The 21,681-nt window shown below is 47.1% G+C and overlaps 1 long non-coding RNA gene across 1 annotated transcript; it reads left to right on the plus strand.

Annotated features, from left to right (window-relative positions):
* The first annotated feature begins 5,898 nt into the window (after positions 1–5,898).
* On the plus strand, positions 5,899–12,046 carry LOC130682727 (uncharacterized). Its single transcript, XR_008996021.1, has 3 exons — positions 5,899–5,997; positions 8,654–8,835; positions 11,861–12,046. It is a non-coding gene; the product is annotated as an uncharacterized LOC130682727 (long non-coding RNA).
* The last annotated feature ends 9,635 nt before the right edge of the window (positions 12,047–21,681 follow it).

Here is a 21,681-nt window from a genome sequence, read left to right on the forward strand (position 1 = left end):
AGACAAGACTCAGATAACGAGGCCTGGCCGGGCTGCTAGCCCCGCTCCAGCTCTTATAATAGAAGCCAAGGAATAACGTCAAGTTTTCTGGTTCCCTCATCTTTGGAAGCAGGGGTGATATTGGGGTTTCCCTGCAGGACACTTTCCTTGGAGAGGTGTGTTGATCTGTGCAGAGCTGAGGATTTAGACACCTGTTTTTTATTTTTTTAAATGTATTTTGGAATAATTTGGGGATTTACAGAAAAATTGCAGAGATATAGTCCAGGGAATTTTGTGTACCCCTCCCCAGTTTCCCCCCTTAGTATCTTACATGACCATGATCCATTTGTCAAAACTAAGAATTTGACATTGGTACATTACTGTTAACTGAGCCCCACTTAATTTCTCCTGCCCCCAAAGATTCTATTAATGTAATCCAGTGCATTAACAGAGTAAAAGAATATAGTTATTTTAATAAATGTACTAAAAGCACTTGATAAACTTTAACATTCACGTATTACTTTTTTACAAAGGAAAGAAAACTCAGCACATAAGAATTAGAAGGAAAATTCTTTAACCTAATAAAAAATTTCCACAAAAACCCATAGGCATCATCTTACTTAATGGTGAAGCCTTAAGGTAATTGCTGGTAAAACCCAGAAAAAAGGCCATTGATACCCACCCCCACAATATAATTTAACGTGTAACAAGAAGTTCTAGCCAGAGGAATATGAATCAGAAATGGAGTTTTGAAGATTGGAAAGGAAGAAAGCAAACTGTCCTTTTTTCACAGATAATTTGACTGTTAGGTAGAAAATCCAAGAGGTTAGACAATTAGAATAAATAAGAAAATTCAGCAACATATTAGATTAGTTTTTGAATTAAAAATTGTATTTCCATATAGCACCGTCAGATAGTTACAAAATGTCATTTAAACAAAACACCTTTTATGATAGCTATAAAACAAAACAAAACAAAAATAAACCCAGCTACCTAGAAACAAATCTAACAAAGATATGCATGAGTTGTCTGGAAAAAACAATGAAATTTATGGAGTGACACTGAGGAAAATGTAGATTCGCATCATGTTCATTGATAGATTCAAAATCATGAAAATGTTCATCCTCTCAAAATGGATACATAGATTTAATATAACTCTAACTTTAAAACTCCAATAGGATTTTTCATTTAACCCAATAAGACTATTCTAAAATCTATACGGAAGAATGATGGACTAAAAACAGTCCAGAACTCTCTGAAGGGAAACCTCATGGGGAGCGGGGAGGTGTGCCTTCTGGGTCTTGAAGCATATCGTGCGGCAATGGTAACTAAGGCAGTTTTCTGTTGACTCAGAAATGGACAAACAGAAGGGAGAGAACAGAATGGAGAGGCTCCCAAAAGTCTCGCACATGTGTGAGAACACGATACTGGCCCTGGAGGTCAGTGGAAACCGGACGGACTGTCTCACGAATGCAGTTGGAGTAATTGGGTTGCCATATGGCAAATAATGAAACCAGACATCAATTTCATCCCTTTTACAAAAATCAACTTTGAATGGGTTTAAAGACTTATGGGTCAAAGTCAAAACTTGGAGAAGATGATGTTGGAGTCTGTCTTCGTTGTCTCAGGGTATGGAGGGATTGCTTAAACCAATCCTGAAGGAGAAGATCTAACCATTTGGTGGGATTAAAGGACTATTGTTCATCCAAACACTATAAAGAAATAAAAAAAATAAGCCATGCTGGCAGAAGGTATTTTCAACACATAACCGACAAAAGATCTATCATATATAAATATTTCTAATAAGACAAAATGAAACTACCCAAACCAAAAAGTACAAAAGAAAAGTATTTCTTGTAAGAAGAAACACAGATAGCCAGTAAGGTGTGAGAAGCAGCTCAGCCATATTAGTAAATAAAGGAATGTGAACAAACTCTTGGAGGGTATCATTTAACACCACCACCAAGATTGCCCAAAACTGAAGTCTGATAAGATAAAGTGATAGCACAGATGTAGAACAACTCTTTTCTATTGCCAGTAAAGGGCTAAAAATGGTACAATCATTTGGGGAAAAAAATTTTGACTCTATTAAAAATGTTGAATATACACAAACCTGAAAATCTAGCAATTCAACTCCTAAGTATATCTCAAAGAAAGACCCTTATACATGAGCACGAGGAAATGTACAAGAATATCCAGAGTGACATGGATTGCTAAAAAATATAATTGCTGCAAAAAATTCAAATGTCCATTGACAAGAGAAAAAATAAATCAATTGTAGTGTTTTTATGTTGTGAAATGCCATTTGCAGTGAAAATGAATAAACTATAGCTGTAGGCACCCATCGGAATGAATCTGGTTCAGTTTGGGGCAGAATATGTCACCCACAGGAGCATACACAGAGTAGGACATCATTTTTATAAAGTTCAAAGACATGCAAATCTAAAAATGTATTGAAACATCACATAGTACAACAATACAGAATAGGGAAGGATAACAGAAAATTCAGGATAGGGGCAGAGGGAGGGAGGGAGTGTCCAGTGGGAGGGAGACAGGGCGTGGGATCAGAGGAGGGCGCACAGGACGCCTTAAAGGTACTGATGAAGGTGAGAATGTATTAGTTCTTCCTGAGAGTCAGGACCAGGTTCCTCATTTTGTTATTCATTTAGATTCTGTATGCTGTGCTCCTTAACACCATTCTGTAAAAATACCCATATCCAGATACATCTTTGTGGAAATTGGAGCATCATAGAAAAAGGAAAGATCTTTAATATGTTCAAAGGTTAAAAACATACGAATGTTTACATGTACAAAGGAATAAGAATCAAGATTGGTATCAGATTTCACCATAAGACACCAGATGCCGGACGGTGCCTCTGATGTCCCATTGGACTGAGCTACCAGGGCTCCTCGGGTGTGACCAGAGGCTCACATTTCCCTGGATTGATTTGGCAGGGTTCTTGGTTTGGTTGCACCTGTTCTTGTCTCTGAATGAAATTCAGTGCAAATCCTGCGGTTTTTCTCATCTTTTTCAGGGATAAAAGGTCGACCCAGGAACCCCTTTGTCTAGTCTCCCCCATTGCTAGCTCAGGCCGGCACGGGTGACCCCTGGGTCGGAGAAGGAGGCGCCAGCACTTCTTTCTGCACCACCATCCCCACTTCTGCCCCATCAAAGTTTCCCACCTGCCAGGACAGAGCTGGGCTGGGGAGGGGAGAAGACCTAAGAAGTCAGGAAGGTCTTACCTGAGTGGACGGTTCTAGTTCTAGTTTGGTTTGGGCAGGAGTTTAAAGATACGTCTTTCCCTAGTGATCATTTTTGTGAGTTCTGTGGAAACTCTGCCACTAGGGATCTCTGACCTGCAATTCCCTCGAGGAGGGTGAGCACACCTTTAGCCTGCTGGTCTCTCAACCTGCCGCAGACCCAAGCCCTCTGTCTGCCCCCCCAAAGGGTCTCATGGGCAGGACCGGTGATGATCCCACATGTGCTCTCTTGGGCATGCCCCCGTCCAAAGGCCGTCCAATGTCAGTTATCCTCAGCTCTGCTGTCACAGCAGTCAGCCTCTTGACCTTTTGGTTTTCAAGTGGGGGTCACTGTGTCCCCCAGATTGCAGAAGACAAACTCCCTGAGTTTATTCTCTCTCCTTACTTTGGGTGGAAAGGGCACTCCCACCACACCAAGAACACCATACATAGTTTCCTCCGTCTCCAACCTCTGACCTTTCTGTTTTCTCACTATGGGTGCATATGGGTGAGGGGTTTAAGACTTACCACAAAACCGTATTTTTCTATGTCCGTTTGAAGTCCTGTATCTGATCATGGTAGGCAGAATAATGCAGCCTCCACCCACCCACCCACCCACCAAAGATGGCCATGCCCCAATTCCCAGAACTGTGAGTATGTCACCTCCCACAGCAAAAGGGACTTTGAAGGTGGGATTAAGTTAAGGATCCTGAAATGGGGAGATGGTCTTGGATTATTCAGGTGGGCCCAGTATAATCACAGGAGTCCTTATAAGAGAAAGAGGGAGGCTGGATGGTCAGAGAAGATGCGAAGAAGGAAGGAGAGGTCAGAGGGATGTCATTGCTGGCTTTGAAGATACAAGGAGCCATGAGCCAAGGAGTACAGGTGCCTTCCAGAAGCTGGAAAGGCAAGGACATGGATTCTCCCTGGACCTTCACAAGGAACACAGCCCGGCTGAAACCTCCATCTCAGACTGACAAATTTGTGGTAATTTATTACAACAGCCATAGGAAACACACACAATGGTCTGATCCCTCTCCCCTTTGTAATTTGGTCTCTGTTTTCTTTGGGTCTCAGTCTGAACTTTAATTTAAAATTATTTAATCATTTTGAAACCAGAATTCTATATCCAGCCAAACTCTCATGAAGCTTAAAGGAAAATAAAGATATTTCCCTACGTGAAGGGAATAGAAATATTTATCTTGTATGCAGAAAAAGACGCACACAGCCACAAACTCACAGATTACCCCCTACAGAAGGATAAACTCAAGCAAAATTTAAAAGGAGTCTATTAAAAAGAAAGTATGTTTGGGAAACTGGAACTGCTTCAGGTGTGACAGGAAGTGAATGTCAGGAAAATGCAGCAGGCCCAGAAAGCAGCAAAGAAAGTAAGAGATTGAAGAAGAATAACTTCAGGAACCAAGCAGTGTCTGTTCAACCAGTTGTCTGATCAAGAAGGAGGAAGATTCTAATGATGTGGTAACAAAACATGTATTTTTCTTTCAACAACCAAAAATTAGAAAGCCAAGAAAAACAAAAAACTGCACAGGAATGTTGTGGCAGACACTACACACTGGCCCACCCAGGGCCATTCCAACCTCCTTGTAGTCCATTTGAAGGCAGTTATTCTCAAAGGGTGGTGCTTGGACCAGCTAAACCAGTGTCACCTGGGAAATTGTTAGAAATGCTCATTTTCCGGCCCCACCCCAGATCTACTGAATCAGAAAACTCTGGGACGAGCCCTCGAGGGTTTCAATGCTGCTCAAATTTGGGAGCCACTGCCCGACTGTGTGCTGGAGGCAGGAGAGCCACAGGCCACATTCGAGGCTCCCTTGCAGCCTGGGCTCATCCCATGGCCAAGCTGCTGCCCAGCAGGTGCAGCATGGATGTCTGAGAGAGGCTGGTTTCTGCTGTTTCTGCTGCCAGTGGGTCAGAGATGCCTTGATTTGCCTGCAACAGGGAGCAGCAGGTGGCCCAGAGTCTGACCTCTACTCTATGGCACAGGGCATCTGTCCTGCTGGCATAGATTGCACAGGAGACAGAACTCGTGGCCCCTGAGGCAAGGCCTCTGATCCCTAGTTGGAAGGGAAGACAGTGTGGCTCTGAGGCCACTAGTTGAGGAAATAGCTTTCTGGTTCTCTTGTCCCTGATTCCCCTGCTTCCTAGCACAGCTTCCTTGAAGGTCTAGCTTTGCCATATTCTTCTGAGGGTCATTTCTAATAGCTCAGCCTTGAACCTGGTCCTCCAACCTCCAGGCTATTTTGTGAGCCTAGAATTCCACATATTAAACCACTCTCTGCTTCCATTAGCTACAGTGGCTTCTGTTATCTGTGAGTGAATCCGGACAAGGAAAAGGATCATGGCTCGAATATGTGTGGCCCAAAATGAGATGTGACACTGAGCAATCGATCTAGCATGAGAAAAGAGAATCCACTTGATCCGTGTGCCTGGAAAGCTCTCCTTCTTGATCATGGGGAAGTTATAGACAAGGATCCTCATTTACAAACAGAAATTCTTCCATGCTTCTTTTTACAAATTCCAGGCTGTGTACAGGACAGTCAACAACTTTTATTAATTAGATGAATTAAAATTAGAAAATAAAATGAACATTTTATGGCCTGCTTTGCATCAACAGCTCAGGAATCTCCTGCCAGAATGTGGCAGGAAATGCTCTGCAGGGCAAGTCACTTGACAACACAAAATCGTACCCAGCATTTGTGCCTGACAACACAGACATCCCAGCACCGTGATGGAGGCTTTGGATCCAGTTGATTTCAGGTATTAGTATGGAACAAACTGATTGCAGTTGGCTACTGTGGCTTTGTTTTTTTTTTTAGTATTTATAAAGATAGATTTTATTGAATCCTATGGCTTGTTTTTTTTTAGTAATTAAAGATCATTGATCAATTTATTAACTTTTTTTTTTTTTGGTGCTGTGGCATACCAATCATTTTAAGTATCTGATTTGACCCTTGTTCTAAGCCCCCTTGATTCCTTTCAGAAGACAGTGGCGGTGGCCACAAAGAATAAGGCGACAGTGACCCGAAGTGTGGGAGGGGGGAGGATCCCAGGATGCAGGTTCCCAGAGGTGTCACTCCCCTGTTTGCAGGAAGCTCCTAATGACATGAAATTCTGTCTCCTTCTGTACGGATCAATCACATGACTGCACTGAAAATTATATTTGTATAATATAATACTATAAATTCGATTGACATTCATTTTTAGAATTAACCTATAGGCGATGAGGTTGTTAACTCAGGAGTTAATTTTAGATACAGAACAAAACATTAATATTAGAAGTCCCAGTAAGTTAAAAGTAATGGTGGAGCTGGCCAAACTGGGATTCGGAGACCTTAGAGAGGGGGTGTGTCAGGGTCTGGGAGAGGTTTGGCCTTCATCTTATATAACAGAAAATTAAGAAGCACTGCATATAGTAGCTGGAACGAGAGAGAGGTTTCCGTATATATTTAGAGCTAAGCACATTAAAATAACTAAACAAAACTATTGTAGATCTAAGAAAATTCTGAAAAGCAGATAGCAGAGGTAAGAGATAGTGTGAGCAGAGGGTTTCATCTAGAAGGCGGGAGTTAAAGTGCAAAGCAGAGGAATTCACAGATCCCTGGGGGCCAGGACTCGGTGACGGGGAGGGATGGGAACATGGGATTTTTTTACTGTCATTCTTGATTGTTTAACTCTTCTAACCGCATGTGAATACATATTTTTCTTGTCTGTCTCTCTCTCCCTTTCTAACTCTTTCTCTCATATATCCAAACTTTCTGGGATGTTAAAAAGTAAAGCAGCTGTTCTGTTCAAAACTTGGCCTCTTGAAATGTGAAGGTATATGAACGGGGCGGTAGGTGAACACAGCAACGCACCAGGTGATAAAGCAAATGACCCTCTGGGGACCTGTGGTCCCAGCGGAGGCCGCATTTTGTCTCTCACTGACACTGCGTGCCAGGAAGTCCAGGGCAGGAGGAGTTCCAACTTCTGTGTGCAGGTCTCACCCAGCGTGGGGTTGCTCACAGCTCCCCGTGAGTGTGAGCGTCTGTCCCCCACCCCTTATCATCTGCGCTGGAGCCTTCTTCCTTGAGGCCAGCTCATCGGTCAGAGGAGGTGTGGAATCATCAGTTGCCTGTTTGGGAAGCTTTGGGGAAAGGTTCTCTCTGGTCCCCTCTGGTCGTTGGCTCTGTTCCCTTTAATGACAGCAGGTCTCATTCGCACAGCCCCTGAGTTTCTAGCTCTTTCACCAGAGCAGCTGTCCTTGGGTGGCAGGACAGGGAGAAAGGCCACCTCCTGAGAGACTGGGACACCTCAGGGACTTGATGCTGGGGTTGGGAGCAACAAGGTCCCCGTGTCTCCTTGAGAGACACCACAGCAGCACCCAGACTGGGCGCCCAGCCTGCCAACCAGCCCGAGACACAGGCACGAGGCGGTGGAGCCACAGAGCGAGAGCTGCGGGTGGCCGGGAAGGAGCGCAGTGTCCCTGGCATCTGTGAGCACCGACCTCCTCTCCTCCTGGCCCCCATGGCTGCCTTGTGAGTTATGCATTTATTACTGCATGTAAGTGTGGCTCTGGGGCCACGTGCGAAACCTGGACCAGGCCCAAAGCGGGAGGCCAGTCCTGCCCACTTGGGTCTCCACTCTGACAGCTTGGATGAGTTCCTCACACCATCAGTTGAGGATTTCAGAAGTTAAATTCAAAGTTGCTGGTGGTTTTGAGTCACTTGTTTTCTTCTTTTTCAATAGCGACTCCTGAGTGAAAATTAGGCTGCCGTGTGGGTGGTTGTTAAGGGTGCCTCATTTCCACATCGGAGAGCCACCCACACGGCAGATTTTAGTAGCACTTGAAGTGGGACCTGATTTTGCCTCTCAGCTGCTATATTAAAATAAAAAGCCCTTAAGCTGATTATAAAGAGACAAGTTTAAGTGGATGGGTACCATTTCCGTGAGGGAAGAAATGTCTTCGTTGATTCTCTGAGACCTAAGTTTCCCTTCAGGGGTGCATGTGACCTCCCCCTTCCAGCATTCTCTAGCAGAGAACAGCCCGGGTCAGGGAGGGAATGGCACAGAAACAGCCCTGGGAAGAGTCAGGAGACGGGAGCTGCAGCCGAGGCTCTGCGGCTGACTTGCTGCCATGTGGGTTAAGAGAGCCACTTCAGGTCCCAGACTCGGTCCACATGGGGACATTCATGCCTGCTTGCCCACCTGACCATGTTACCCTGAGGACTAGGGGAGCTAACAGGTGGCAAAAGTCTTTGCACACTCACTGAGCTGCCCTTGGTTTATCACCAGTCCTCACTCTCCAGGAGGTTTGGGGGCTGGCAGTGTCTTGTCCCCTCCCAAGTTTGCATTGGGTTCTTTGGAAGAATTCCATGCTTTCATCTCCTTTCACTCAGCCTCTTAACTAATTCGTTCTTCTTTGTCCACCTTCCAGGTAACTGCCTGAGAGATCTCTCTAGCATGCATGGTTAAGTGTGTCGTTCCGTGGCTTAAAACGGAAGATTTCATGATGAACTTGGAGCTCTTCAGATTGGCGGTCAAGGCTGTCCTCACTGCTCCTGCCTCTCTGCACATTCCTCCTGCCCCTGAGGACTGAAGCCTTCTCAGCCTCCTCTGGTACCAGAAGTCCCCTCCAGGGAGACTTGAGTTCCCTCTAGGTCCCCATGTAGATTTGGTCTCAACATGGCAAAGGTTTATTTCACTGACTTGCTTATGCAATCCTGGTGTCTCCCCAGCCTACAGCAATCCTATCACGTAGGATGAACCCCTGAAACTTGGCGTGGAGCAATCATAATGCCGAGTCTTTTTATCTCTAGGAACTGAGGTCTAATCAGGGGCAGGAGAGGGTCCTCTTCTGCCTTTAACAGACTGTGACCCCATAGCACAGCCCGCAAGGCCTGGAGTGGTGGACAAACACCCCCCCGGTTTGCTCTCCCCTGAGGTTCGCAAGAGGTGACAGTCTGACGGGACATGCCCCTCCCCGAGGTCACCGGCCCTCCTCCCCCATCAGACTGTACCAGATCAGGTCCTCTGGCTTACAAGGTGGGGGCATGCTCTTCTTTCCAAGGGGGCGAGGCAACGCTCAGAGGGCATTGCAGGGTCTGGGCATGAACACTAAGGTGCCGGCCCCGCAGCTCCCTTGTCTGCCTCTGGGCATTGCTCACCCCACTTCTGACTAGTCCAGCTCTTCTGCCCACCTGGAAGCCCGGGTGTGACAGGTGAGGGGTGGTGGGCTCTGAGTCCATGGGAAGGGAGTAATGTGAGTCCTCCAGTTCTGGTTAGATCTCCTCACCAAAGAAAGTGGTAGCTGGGTTGCTTAACAAACCACCGCAAAGGCCAGCTCTTCTCACCCGGGGCAGGCGTGAGTGTTTCCTGGGAGGCGTCACAGTCCGACATCACCTTGTGGAACGGCTGTGTCTCCTTAGGACTCTGGGTTGCACCTTTCCGGAACAGTAGACCCTGACATTACCACGCCACCGAGCATTGGCTCTTTCTGCCCTACTTAACCTGGCCGTTCTCCCAGAGGAACGTTAGCTGTGGATGGCGTTTCTTCTTGATACCTGGGTGACATGGTCCTCTCTCTGATGCACCTGTTCTGATTAAATTCTATTGGCTTCCCTTTCTCTTTCTAATGGTGTGGGGGCAGTTTGCTGCTTTATGCTGTCCTGTATCTTTCCCCTACTAGGCTTAGGGGCAGGGGTGTCACTTATCGGTCACTATACTCCCGGGGCCCAACACATGATCCTGAGTACGTACTTGGTGGATGTTTGTGAAAGGAATGAATGAATGAATGTGGGGAGGATAAGCATCAGTGAGGAAAAAGAAAACAGAGGTGGCTGTGTGAAGATGGGATTCTTGCCCAGCCCGGACGGCCCCCAGAAGGGAGGAGAGGAGAAGAGAGCAGTGTGGCAGAGGGAGGGTGGGCAGGGGGACAGCCCTGTGCAGCTCGGCACAGACCGGCAGCCTCTTCTGGCCCGTCTGCTTGTATCCTGAGCTGGGTGGCGGGCACCTGCTGATTGAGCAGACAGCAGGATTGGCCCAGGCAGAGCTGGAGGCCAGGCCTTGAGGCCCGGAGCTTTCCCACACAGCAGCAAGCCAGCATGGTCTCTGGGAGGGACAGAGGCTTTCCTGGCCAAACCAAGGGAAGGGGCTCTATGAGAATCACTTGTAAGCACGAAGGCTCCCACACGCAGGGGAGGCTGCGTTCTGCCACAGGGGGCAGGTCTGCTGAGCTGGTGGGGCTGAGCTGATCAGGGCTGTGAGCAGGAGACAGGGAAGTAGGGAGAATGGCGGGTGTGACAGGGAGAGGCCCCAGCCTGCATCCCTGCCGCTGGGCAAGGATGCTTGCTCCTCCTGTGGGCTGGGCCTAAGCTGCCCTGCTGGTGCCCTGCCTGAGACGGCTGCCCACTTGGTAAGGGGCTTCACAGCAAGAGAAGGCACGTGGGTTGTTCTGGGGATGGAGGAGGAACTGGAGGCTGAGCTGCAGCCACAGAAAATATGTAGTGTGGTGGGGAGAGGGGTCCCCTGTAAGAGCCTCATGGAAACGCAGGTGTGTGCTGGTGAGGGCACCAGGGACACAGAGAGGATTGCTGGACATTCAGGGTGGTCCAGAGAACCCCAGAGAAGCCACAGCACCCACATGGAGAAACTCCCCTGTCCCCACCCCCTTCCATCCCAGGGAAAGCCATGGAGACCAGGTGGAGGGGTCCAGGGGCAGGGGAGGAAGCCTGTGGGACCTGCCTCCCACCTCTTCCCTGTGCCAGAGACCCTAGGGCCACACCAGGGCAGGGTCGGGAGCAAACGAGAGACCAAGGTTACTGCGGATGGGATTCAGGTCTTTTAGGGGACCTCTCTAATCACAGAGAATGACTGATAGGTTATGAGATATGATTACACATAACTAGGGGAGCTGTTGCCTAGTGGGAAAAGGAGGATTTGACCCAACACAGTTTGTGAGTAACTGGAAAAAAGTAAAACCACTCCACCTTGATTCTCTCCCGAACCCTTCATCGTCCGCGGCTCATCAGTGTGCAGGGATGCTGCATGCCTGCTATGGCGGGCGCTGCCCCATGCTGTCCCCGGCCCCCAGGGGCCTCATGAGTGCGAGATTATCTGTCCTATTCTTACAGGGGTGAGCACCGAGGTCCAGAGAGGTCCAGGCCTTGGCCAGAGCTGCGCGGTGGGCAAGGGGCCAAGCAGGGAATTAAATGCAGAGCTGTCAGACTCCAGAGCCCACCACCCAGCGACTGACGCTTACTGAGCATCTCTTACGTGGCTTTTACCTTTTCTGGGTTCATTCTGTTCCGACAGGGAGGCCCGACTTGCGTTATTTCCCAGGAAAGACACTAAGTGTCAGTCAGGGAGGTATAAGCACCCTAAGAGCACAGGGCTGGCAAGCATGAGGCTCGAGTCCATACCCCAGTCAGCCTAGCAGCAGATTTAGCTCTCTTCCCAGTGTTCCCAGCTGCCCCCTCCTGAGTTTTGCAGGATTTGTTAGCAGTGCCCAGCTAGGGAGTCTCAGCTGAATCCCGACAGAACACGATTGCTTTGACCTTCGGGCTCAGCTAAAAATGCAGTCCTCTGACAGAACTTTTCTCTGCTTTTGGAAATTGCTCTCAACCCCATCCCTTGCTGAGTGTAGACAGAGAACCTGGAAGCATCCAGACAAGCCCCAGCCCTCCAGCACTCATGAGCGTGAGCGGGCTGTTTCTGCAGGACCTTCTGCCTGCCTGCCTTCTGAAGATGGACTCCGGGCAGCACGGTTAAAAAGAAGACACGTTCAGTCCTGAGAAGGCCATTTTAAAGTCTGTTAAAAATAAATGCGGAGGCTCTTTGCTTTGTAAGCACCCTTATTGAAATCCAGTCTCTGTCGCTTTGGGGCATGGCTCCTCAGAGACAGAGCCTGGTCCAGGATCAGGGTGGGGGGCGGGTGCCCCTGGCCATGGTGGGGAGCAGTCATGGACAGTGCTTGCATGGGCTTTAATTACAAGTATCCCAGCATAAATGTTTGCTTTTAAAAAATGGGAAGCATGCCAGCAAATACATAATATTTGTTTCAAAGAACTAAATTCCCAGAATTAGTCTGGGGATGCACCTAGTGGAGGTCAGGAGATGGGAGTCCTTCCAGGACCTTGGAGGTTCAACCTTCAGGTCCCGACTTCACCTTCTCCCTGCTTTTAATTATGAGCAAAGCATCTGTGAAGCAGCAGAAATTGTCCTATCAATGAAGCCAGAAAGCCAGGTCTGTGTCCCAGCTCCGTCCTTCACTGCTGTGTGGCCTTGCACAAGTCTACCAGCTTTTGGGAAGCTGTTCCCTCCGCTGGAAAGAATAAGGACACCCTGGCTGAGCTGTGGCGAGGCACGAAGGCTCAGTGGGCAGACACGGAGCACTTGGAGCCCATCAGACGCTTATTCATTCATACAAACTGATTTCCTTTGAATCTTCTTCTGAAGCTCATCTTCCTTGTCCTATTTTGAGTCTTTGTTATCTGTCGGGTATGTTTTTGGGTGTTGATTATTTTTTCTCTTTCTCTCAGATGGAAAAAATCCCCTCACCTCCTTCCCCCTCTACCTTCTGTCTTGGTGCAAATTCCCCCTTCGTCTGCTGCTCCTGTTGTTGGTTGATTTCCCACTCATCTTCCTGAGCAATACCGTTATTCCTCTCGGCAGCCGCTGTCATTTACATGGTTCCCATGATTTCTCTGTAGCTAGCATTTATCACAAGCCTCGATCTCACAGGCGCATCTGAGATGTTTTCTTATTTTGGTCCAACCACATTTTGCTTCCTCCTACTTCCTTTCACCCAAAATATATCAAAATGTTCCAAAGAGGGAACTGAAATTGACTGTAAAGGAAAAGGTGGGCTGGAGGTTGCTTTCTTGCCACAGGTCTCAGTGATTTCTATTTCTATTTTCTATTTCTTGAGATTTGGCTTAGAGTGGGTGGTGGTGAGGAGGGGAATGGGTGTAAAACTGAGATGATTTAACTTGTCAGTGCCCAGCATGCAAGGCTGCAGGGAAAAATCCTCTTCTCACAACACCCAGGAAACACAGGCTTTGAAATCAGAGAGACTTCATTCTGAACCCTTATTGGGTGACTTGGGCTTTTTTTTCTTTTTTAAAGGTCATTAAACTTCCTTCCAGATTTAAAGACATGTTTAGATATGTAACACGCCCCGGGTTTATGTGTGAGATGTGAGCTGGGGTGCCATCTTGATTTTTTCCTAAATGGAGAGCCCATTGTAGCAATACCATTTGTTAGTTAATCTGTCTTTCTCCTGCCCATCTGAAATATCAGCTTCATCATATGCTAAATAGATAACAAGAAGTCTGTTTCTGAAATCGATATTCTGTCCCATGGAATTTTCTATCCATGTGCCAATGCCACATGTTTTCATTACTGCTGGAAAGCTTGAATTCCTGAGCAAGAATACCCATAGATACTCATAATTCACTTTTTTTACAAGAATAAAAGGTAGTTGCAGAATCCATTGTTCCTACAAGCCATCTGGTATTCCCCAATCCTTGTAAAAATGATGTAGAAGGATTGTAAAACAATACTTCAGATTTTTATCAGATTATTTTAGAATCATTTTGAGCATCCTAGCTGATAAGACATTCACAAAATTATTGAACTGAAGAGAAGTAGAATTCCAAACGATTAATGTATGAGATGTTTGTTCCATGGAGACTAGCATATTTTCAGGTCTGGGAAAACAAACCAGATTGGGCAAAACTTCTCTTGTTTCTTGCTCCCAGCTCTAGGGAATAGTTAGTGCATACCCGTGTTGTACCGCATTGAGTTTCAGGCGGGGCCCCACATTCTCCTGCTCCGGGCCCAGAACTCTCCTCCCAGATGCATAACTAGTGCCTGACAGCTTTGATCAAGTTCAGTTGTAACGACTCACTAAGGGTCTGGAGTGGGCCGCTCACAGGCCATCAGCTGTCACCTGCACAGCTAGTAACTTTCACTGCTGTCTGGGAGCCATTGACCATAATCTGACAATTATTCTAGATGCATCTATCATGAGTTTTAAAATGATTTCATGAATTCTTTTGGAAAGTCTCCAATCTCAAAGAGTTACGTTTTCAGTGCTATTTAGGGAGAGGCAGGAGCATTTATTGAGCACCTGGTTTGTTCTCAATACTGAGATACTTATAGTATTTAATGTTATTCTTAGGACCCACACAAGTAGTCTGGGTGAGAAAACCAAGTTTCCATGACTTGACAATCAACACAATCCACATGCAATGGAGCACCAATGCGCCCCTACCCTTCTTCTTTTTTTAAAATTTTGTTTTGCTATCATTAATATACAATTACATGAGCAACATTATGGTTACTAGACTCCCCCATTATCAAGTCCCCCCCACATACCCCATTACAGTCACTGTCCATCAGTGCGTAAGATGCTATAGAATCACTACTTGTCTTCTCTGTGTTATACTGCCTTCCCCGTGCACCCTGCCCCCCACCGCCTACACCCCTGCCCTTCTGATCACGTGCTTTCTACCCCACCCAGCTCTCTCTGGCTACCAGTTCGGATTCTCCTCGGTTCCAGGCCCAAGAGCCCCACCACAGACTAGGATTGTTCTGTAACTTATCAATAGGATCAGCTAATGCCACAGCCAAAATGCCTGTTACTGTTTCTGACATTTTTCTACATTTGTTTTTTGGTAGTGAAATTGCCTTGTGATTTTAGGTACAATTATGTATCTGATGTCCCAGATTTGATAGGTCTGTCTGTTCCTGGTGGCGTTGCAGCCACACCTCCCAGCCCACCTGGCCTCCGGCAAACCAGGGAGAGAACTTCAAAGGTCCCTCTGCGCGTCACTCCAGCCACGGCAATAACATCCGGAGAAGGGGCCTCATGCATGCCGGAGTCAGGGCCGCCCCTGCTATCAGGAAGCTCGCATAGTGAGCCTCACAGGACAGGCACAGGAGACAAGGGCCACAGGTCTGAAGTGGAGGGAGAGGTGCTGGGTGTGAGAGGCTAGGAAGGCTGGATCTCCACTGCTGCTGAGCGGCAGCAAGAGGCGCAGGCAGGGGAGAGGTGAGAATCAGACGCCAGGGCCCTGTGCCGGCCACCAGGGACTCCGGTCATCGCAGCCAGTGTTGGTGACGTTGATAAACCGGAAAGGGCTCCAGTGGGATGTTGAGTATCTGCCGAGCGGCAGTTGGGAGAGTTCAGATCTGCTCACCTGTCTGCTGATTATTTGAACACACATCACATCAGAAGAGATATGTTAAAAGGGCTTGTTCTGACAGTTGTTTAACTGGGGCTTAGTCATAAACATGCAATCAAATGATGGCTGAAATTGCATTGTCCCATCGGAGTTTAATAACATAATTCCATTCCTAATTCATTACCAAAAAAATATAAACTCTGTGGCCATCACTGGCAATACATCAGAAGTGCTGATTATAAATCACCAGTTTGACAGCAGGCAGGTCAGTGGTTGCCCGCGGACAGTGACGAAGAGGGGAGGCTTGAGAGGAAAGGGGGGCCCAGAGACAACTGTGGTGACTGTTGGGATGCTGGTTACCTCGACTGTGGCGGTGGCCTCAGGGGGATGGCCACATACACACGTCTCCACACGTCTGACCCGTGTGCCTTGACCACCCTCAGCTTGGTGAACTTCGAGCTGAAGGCGGCCCCTCCGGTGGTCCCGGCGGCCAAGCATGGGGTCATGGCCTCTTCACGGTAAGTTATCCTGGCCTGGAACAATTTGTGACCCCAAAACAAATCTTAGGCTTCTAGGGTCTTAAAAAATGTTATATTGTTAAAAACTTACATTAATGTGAAAATCAGGGAAGGAAGGCTAACGTTACTGAACAGCAACCAGAGCCTGGCAAACCTGATCTGATTGGATAGTCACAGCAGCCTGGGAAGCCAGAGGGGCTGCTACTCCCATTTTACAGGCAAAGCGTGGCAGCTTTGAGAAAGGACAGGGTGTCAGTGGTGTCTAGTGGAACTGGTCTGTCTGTCCGACAACAAACAATCCCCTGTTTAGCCAGCACTCCATTCTACAAACTTACTTTAAGGAGATACAAAAGGCCATGGCCGGTCCCTGATTCCTAGTCCTCTATTACCTTCTACATTTCTTTTGTATCCTGTTGAGTGTTTGGTATATTGTGATCCTATTTGTTAAGAATTATTCTGCATTCTCTGTTTTCATTTCATATTTGTTTTTTTGTATTATATTTGTATATATTTCCTATATTGCTCACAGTTACATTTTGCAACACCTCCATAAATATCATTGAGTTGATGTATCATCACATACTTAACCTATTGTTGGACAATGATATTGTTTCCAGTATTTTGCTGTTACAAATTATGTGGCAACCAGCTCATCATACAGAAAACAGCATCAGGTTTCTACCTGGGCTCAAACCTGCCCTGAAATGATGTGTGACTTTAAATAGGTTGCTTAACCTATCTGTGCCTCCTTTTCTCAGTGTCTAAAGTACAGTTAATAATAGCACCTTTGGGGAGGTTCCAGATCCCTAGAACAGGGAAGCCTGGCTCTGCTAACTCAGAAACCTGGGTCCACTGCTCTCGTATTTCAAGCAATGACTCTTTAGGTGACTCAGGATGTTCCTCTGAGATGGGGCAGCACATCTATTTTTCTATGAATGTTGTGACAAGTTACCACAAACTCAATGAGTTAGAACAAGACAGCTTACCAGTAGAGTTTTGTAGACTAAGAGTCAGCATGGGTGTCCCTGGGCGCAGATAAAGGCACATTCCTTCCCTGGAGGCCCCAGCAAAGGAGGTGATTTCTTGCCTTTGCAGCTTCCAGAGGCCTCCTGCTCGGCTCACCAACCCCTTCCTCCATCTTCAGAGCCAACAGTGCTGCCCACGTGCTTCTCGTGTCGCCCTCTCTCTGCTTCTCTCTTCTGGTTCCCTCTACCATTTTTATGGACATTGGACTGCCCTGCATAATCCAGGATAATCTCCTTCTTTTAAAGTCAGTTGATTAGAAACTCCAATTCCATCTGCAACCTTCTCTCTCCAGGGCCTTGTAACCTAACACGTTCACAGGTGCTGGGGATAGGAAGTGGGTATCTTTGGGGGACATCCTCCCACCAGCCACACACAGCTGGAACTGGAAGCCTGCCAACTACGTGTCCCAGGCTCCCTGGAGTCAGCCAACGGGAGGCCCTGGCACTGGACGGATGGCGGGCAAAGGTGCTGTGCTCCCGGCGGCTCTGGAGCAGCAACAGCTGTGGTACCAGTGGCATCAGGCTGTGGCCCCAGAGCAGGGTGCTGGCGGCTTCCTTCTCTCTGCATAGCAGCCCTGCCCCCTCTGCACCTCCAGAATGGACGTGTGGCTCGCTGATCTCCAGGTCAACCCACAACCCCTTCGTCGCTCCAACACCTTTCTCACAAGGTACTTGCCTGCAAGGCTGGGAACCATGTAGCTCCCCGCTCACTGGGGAAGCCGGATAGCCACACCTCCTCATGGGGCTGCAGAGAAGAGGAAATGGGGTAGCAGAGAGTCCCTGATGCTTAATACCTGCGGAATACATGTAGTTACATATGATTTTAGATTTCAGGTTTATTGACATTTGCTATAATAAGGATTTAAATTTTCAAGAGATAAGTCAAATGCTCTTTTCCATTGAAATTTCTCCTATTGATTCCATTCTGAAGAAGCTAGCCTCTCTCTGAAGTTGAGATAAATATTCAAATCTATTTTTAGCAAGTTTCCCCCTAATTTCACATATTTAATATTATTTAATTCCTTGAAGCATCTGGATCCTATTTTTGGGGCATATGATGTTAGATGTACGTCTAAGTAATTTACACATCTCTATGCAATTAGCCTAACTTTGTTTAATAAATAGCCTTTTATTTCCCCAGGGTTTGGTATAGCTTATTTTAGTGTGTATTAGGTTCTCATACGTGATGGGATCTAACAGGCGCTCTGATCTGCTGATCCACACAGCCATATATGGTCATTCTGCAGGTCTGTGAGTGTCATCTGCAGCCTCAGGTACGAATGGCAACTCGCTGGGTGACTAATTGTCAGAGTACATCTTTTTCTGCCAAGCTGAGACCTATAGATATATTTCTTTTGTCTTTGGGAAGTTAGATTATTGGAGAAATTAAAGGCTATGATTCATACTCTGCCGTTGTAACCTGCCGTTTCTGCTTGGGTGATTGCTAAATCCTATCTTTTCCCTTGTGGTTTAAAATTTTTATGAGACTCTGCCTCAGTGACTGTCTCTGATTACAAATTTCATCTCAGACTCTGAACCTTTTTTTTTCTCAGCCTTGCTTCTTCTCGTTCTAGTATCATTCCCCCGCTAGAACCTTGATTTTGTTTTCTGATGTTGATTGTTCTTAAATTTTCTAAGGTGACTTTAATTACTTTATTGTGATTTTTACTGCATGGCTTTCTGTAAAATAGTAATTGTCCTGGTTTATTCTTATTTAGCTGCAATGATGTCCTCTATTACTACTTTGAGAAGAGATGTCAGAAGCTAAGTTCTTACCATCATGCTTGATGGAAATGTCAGGCTGTGTAACTCCGGACGTCTTAATGTTTTGTTCTGGCAGGAGGGGTTCTGGCAGCCATCACGTCTTCTGCCCTGCTGTCCTTAGCACGTTGGCTGGGTTCCCCTGCTTGCTGTCCCGCATCCATGCTTGTGCTCAGGCCACATGTCCCGTACCAGGTGGGAGGGTGAGGGAGCCAGGAGCGTCCCCTTTCTGTAAGGAAAAGGACCCATGGACTTTGGCTTTTATCTTGTTGTTCAGTAGGTTCCCAGGGCTTTCACAACAAAGTACCACAATCCGGGTGGCTTCAAACAACAGAACTCTATTCTCTCACAGTGTACGGACTGGAAGTCTGAGGTCAGGTGTCAGCAGGACCATGCTCCCTCTGAATGCTCTTGGCCCCTTCCATCTTCTGGCACTGCTAGCAGTCCTTGGCAGTCCTTGGCTTGTAGACGCATCCCTCCCTCCAGCTCTGCCTCTGTCATCACACCATGTCCGCTCTGTGTGTTTCGATCTCTTTGTTTCTTTTTCTCTTGAAAGCACAGCAGTCATAGTGGACCAGGGCCACTTTTCTCTGCAATGACTTCATCTTAACTAACTACATCTGCAAAGACCCTGTTTCTGAATAAGGTCATCTTTACAGGTACCTGGGGTTTAGACTTCACCATGTATTTTGTGGGGACACAATTCAACCTGTAACAAGTACCAGGTCACATGGCCACCCTAGCTGCAAGGAAGCCTGGAAGACAGAAGTCAAGTCTATTTAGCTAGACACAGTGACATCTCCCCTAACTGGGGTTCCTTTAGTAAGTTAAAGTCAATAACTAGTGGGGTGTGCCACAGGCCTAAACAAAAGCCACAGCCTCACACGGCGAGGCAGAATGCTCAGTCCTAACAACCTTTCATTTACCCCTAAATCAGAGTCCTCTGGCCCTCTGCAAACTTGATTCTGTACGTGAGCCCCGAAGATCTCTGTGCAGCCAAAACCTCGAGGCCCAGGCACCCTGTTCCCCAAGAGGACATCTCTGGCCCTCACTCCAATCCTACCTTACTTTTCGTATTTTTTAACATGCTTGGTTTCTTGGTTTTTTGATGTTGCAGCTTAACGTTAGCAGCCAACAGATCCCAGCAATTAGTCACAATCGGCAACAGCAAGAACAGGCTATTGCTTTCTGCTGATAGACTTGAGGAATAAATGGAGAGTATGTTCTTTAAGTCATTTTTCTAAGCAGACCAGGAAAAGAATGACAGTCTGGGCCGCTGAGCACAGGGCAGTGCCCACACACTCAGGGGCCCTGGGGGGGCACACCTCCCTGTGACCAGGGGGCGTTCATCACGGCTGACAGACAACCAGGAAACAGTACATCCCTCTGGGATTTGCTCTGCAAATTCCAATCAGAATTTTAAAATCAAGTGTTTCAGTTCTTAAAAGGGTAAATCAGTAATTTGAAAACCATAATTATGCAAAATAGTTTATTTTCTAAGTTGCTTGGAGGTAGAACTGGGTGCAGAGACAAGCTCCGCCGGGTGTTGGGGTAATGGCAGGCTACCTCACCTTGGACTCCCTGGAGCCTCCTTTTTGCCCTGATGGAAGGGGGGGATTGCCCCTTTCTTACAAGATCCGGGTACTCTGTTCCCAGCCACCTGCATGACTTCCTGCTTTGATTCTCCCCCCGGCGCCCACACCTGCTGCTCTCCAGGCCTTCTTTGCCCTGGTGATGTCAACACCCAGAGGTCAAGGCAGAAGTCCAGGCCGAGTTCTTCATTTCTCTTTCTTGCCTCTTCTGCTCTCCCCGGCCCATCAGCAAACCCTGTCAAGAGGCTGTTCAACTTCTAGAAATGGTTTTTTTTCCATCTCCACTACCATAAGCCTGCCCTTACTTAAATAAGGGTCACCTTAAGGAAGGTAATCACTTAACTGAAGAGCATCTCAATCTCCCTGCAGGTCACTGCCAGCACCTCCTCGCTGGTCCCCTGCTCCATTCTCCACACAGTTGCAAAGCGATTTCCTAAATGTTCATCAGACCATGTCTCCCTTGTTGGGTCCTCTGAGATCTAGCCCCTGCCTCCCACTCAAACGTGCCTCTTCCTGCTCTGCCCTCCCTGACTTCATGCCCACCTTGGTCCTCCTCTGTTCTCAAGCATCCCAAGCCCCTCCTGGCTGAGGACCCGCGTGCCTGCTCCTCCGCTGCCCTTCCTCTCTGAGATGAGCTCAGCAGGGGCAGGGATGCTGAGGATGGGGACCCTCCTTCCAGTGTGGTGTGTCTGGTTCTGGTGCTCCCTGCTCACATTTAGTCATGAAACTAATGAGCAAATTAACAAGGAAATGATTATTCCAAAAATAAATTTCCTTTTGCTTAAAGCCTTTGAAGTCCCACAACTTTTCCTGATGAGAATGAAAATGAAAAGAGACATTTGCAATTTTAATTTCTATGCCACTTTTATGTAAAACCACAAAAGAATAAGAAATATCGACAACATCAGAGGAAACAGGGACATTACAAAGAGGGGCAACCATACTCTTTTGTCATTTTGCTTACAGACTGTGTGGAAAGACATAAATAATACATAAAAAATCGTACTGACTAGTGCAGGAAAACAGACAGTTGGTACTTGATCACTGTGAATGCCGAGTGTACCTGGGTGGGAGTCCGGGCGGAAGGGTGCCTAATCAGTGTAAGGAGAAAAGTCCAGGGGGAGCCGCTAATCAGCTGTGGACTAGGAAACCATGACACCTGGATGGTCAGAACTGTGTAGAAAGTGAGAGTGAATTCTGGGAGCCTCTTCTGGGTGGGGTAAGGAGTCTGTGGGTGTGTGGCTGGTGTTTCAGTTCTTTGAAGTCGTCTTTGCTTTCTCTGGGCTTTGTGGTGGTGTTCCAGAGGACTGACGCTGCTGGCATCTCATCTAGACACCTAGAACCCCAGAATTTGGGTATGGCTTTTGGTTCTGCCTCTCAT

The sequence above is a fragment of the Manis pentadactyla genome, chromosome 2 (genome assembly GCF_030020395.1).
Source record: "Manis pentadactyla isolate mManPen7 chromosome 2, mManPen7.hap1, whole genome shotgun sequence".
Lineage (NCBI taxonomy): Eukaryota > Metazoa > Chordata > Mammalia > Pholidota > Manidae > Manis > Manis pentadactyla.